Below are 3,089 nucleotides of genomic sequence, written 5' to 3'. Positions count from 1 at the left end.
ACTCACACTCACTCATACACAAGTACTTCCGTAAGCTGATCGCGTCAGTAAAGAAGGCGAGTGGGCGGAGTCAAGGCGGGATGACGTGTCCTGTCAATCAAGCTGGAAAAATCACAGACTGAAAAATATAAAATCTAATAACAAGCATTTTTAAAGTAGCTGATTGAGTGTATATGTATCAATAATGGGTTTATATAATAATAATGATAATAATAATTATTATAAATAAATAAATATATAGTATTTTAATATATATATATATATATATATATATATATATATATATATATATATATATATATATATATATATATATATATATATTAGTTATATTATAATTATATATTAGGGACTAACATGCTGGGGTAATTTATTCCCATTCCCACAACTGAGCACCAATAGTGGATTAAGGGCCTTGCTCAGGGGCCCAAGAGTTGCAGCCTGGTATAGCCAGAACTCAAACCCACAACCTCCAAATCCTCCAGATCCAATAATAATAATAATAATAATAATAATAATAATAATAAATTATAGTGTTATAGTGTATAGAAAAAATTTTATTATTAGATTTACCCAAAAAAATTAATTGCAAATGTTGTTTGTACATCAAAAATTTGACTTGTTTCCCATTCAGACTGTCAATTCTAGTAATGTTAGAGGTGATAGCTCAGTGGGTAAAGCATGGATCAGAAACTCATAAATTCAAATCCCACCACCACCGAGCTACCACTGCTGGGCCCTTGAGCAAGTCCTCAACCCTCACCTGCTCAATTGTAAGTCGCTCTGGATAAGGGCTTTTGCAAAATGCCATATTATTATTATCCTGCCTACATTTTTCGAGCTGGGGTGAAAATGTTGCTGAAACCTGGCATTCCTAATCATATAACCGTGAGCAATGCTGAAGTAATGTCTAAAACCACTTAGATCAAGCTGCTATACTGTTTACCGGATAAATGTATGTTATCAAATTTCAACTGCCTATTACAGTTCACAGTTTACAGTTAGAAAATAGATGTAGCATGAACTGTGTGTGACGCCCTTACAACTTCATTTTGACTGAGGCGTTCTTGATATCAACAACATCTTAAGTCCTGAGCCGTTGTTAGAGCTGCCATATTTTTCAATCCTGGTTTCAGGTTCCTAGAGTGTGGGGTTTTGCAGGTTTGTCCTGTTTGTGTGGGTGAAGGTCATGGTTCTCATGGTTCTCAATTTTACTCCCACCTCCATAATACATGCTGGTAGGAAAGGAAGTGACTCTAGGAGTAGGAGTGGCCGTACACTGAGTGTTTGATAGACCAGAGCCTGTCATTGTGCATAGCAACTACTGATAGTATGAATAGAAACAAGCCAAAAAAACAAAACATTCTTTGCTTTGTTTGTGAAGGAAAAATACAATTTTACATTGCGTTTGTGAGTATAAGTCATCGAAAAAAGGGCTGTTTGATTACTATGAGAGTGACAGAGAAGAGTACAGCTTGGGAAGCAGAATCTGTGGTGGCCATGTTCTAAAACAATGATGTTAGCTGGGAACAGGCTGGAGTTGCACTGTGGCATGACAACTATGCAGCTGAACATATTTCTTATTAGACATCCTGAAAGTCAGTGAATATTATTTAGGATTGTCTCAGAGAAACCTCAATATGAAGAAAATGGAGCACTAACACTAGCTAAGCGCTAGCACATCCTCATAGAACATACAACAAGCTTCATCAACCACCACCATCATCAATTTTGCTGATGACACTGTTGTGGTGGGCCTGTTCTCCAACAATGACGAGACGGCCTACCTACAGGAGGTTAAAAACCTACAGAGATGGTGCCAGGAGAACAATCTTCTCCTGAACGTCAGCAAGACGATGGAGTTGATAGTGGACTTCAGCAAGAAGCAGTCAAACCAAGTTTCTGGTACCTAGGTGTTTACATCACACAGGACCTGTCTTGGTCCTGACACATCAACACCCTGATGAAGAAGGCCCAGCAGCGTCTGTATCATCTGAGACGCTTAAGGGACTTTAAACTTCCCTCTCAGGTGCGAAGGACCTTTTACACTTGCACCATTGAGAGCGTCCTGAGGGGTCCTGAGTTCATTCAGCTAGTCACGGAGACAGATGGACCAACAGATGTTTGTCCTGCTCCAGTCATTCCCCATGAGCTTATAACATTTTCAGTTACTGCTTTGATTATAAGATCCCTGGTGCTCTGCTTGGGTGCATCATACACACTGCTCCAGCAAATGACGGTTGTGTGACTGTTTTCTGATCATTCCAGTGCAAATTGTCTTCAGAGAAAAATAAGTCTCAGTAGATACTGTACATACTTCAAATCACGAGAAGCTTGACGAGCTACAGTTTCCGTCATTCAAGCTACTTTCAGTTTCGTGTCAGGGAATGTTAAACTGCTGGCCATCTCAATGGGGCCTCAGTGGAAAGCTGTTTGGTTGTTTTGTAGGCTCTCAGACGTCCTATTCATATACAGTATTCATGATGAGTGGCCTACTGTGTGTATACGTTTATTAGAGCAGTTCTGTTTTAGCATGAAGCCTGTTTTAGCATAAAGGTTTCTGTTTCTATGTTTCGGCCAATTGGTACCGACTTCCCCATACAACAAGACAATGATCTGAAACATACGTCTAAGCTCTGTAAGTGTTATTTAGAGAGCAAACAGTGGACTGGAATGATATTTATCATGGAATGACCTGCCCAGTCACCGCACCTAAATCCTATTGAACTGCTGTGGGATGAACTGGATTGGAAAGAAATCTAGTGAACACCTCAAGAGACACAACAAAATATTTCACCTCTAAATGAAAATTTTTCCATACATAAAATAGTTTTTCAAAGTAAATATTTTTACCGTTACATTACCTAGTAATGTATGCATAGAAACAAAAGTAGCATGCATGTGTGTTTCAAAAAACCATAAAAGCCTAGGTGTTCCAAAACTTTTGACAGGCACTTTATTTATTTATTTTTTTGTTGTAATTCGATGTCTACTGTGCAATACCTTCGAAAATAATTGTCAAAAGAGAAACCGCGGATTTGTCATCGCGAACCCGAGAGAGTGAGTGTGCGGGCCGCTCCGACGACATT

The sequence above is a fragment of the Silurus meridionalis genome, chromosome 18 (genome assembly GCF_014805685.1).
Source record: "Silurus meridionalis isolate SWU-2019-XX chromosome 18, ASM1480568v1, whole genome shotgun sequence".
In the NCBI taxonomy this organism is placed as follows: domain Eukaryota; kingdom Metazoa; phylum Chordata; class Actinopteri; order Siluriformes; family Siluridae; genus Silurus; species Silurus meridionalis.
The sequence above is the reverse complement of the archived record's forward strand: the minus strand, read 5'-3'. Positions refer to the sequence as shown.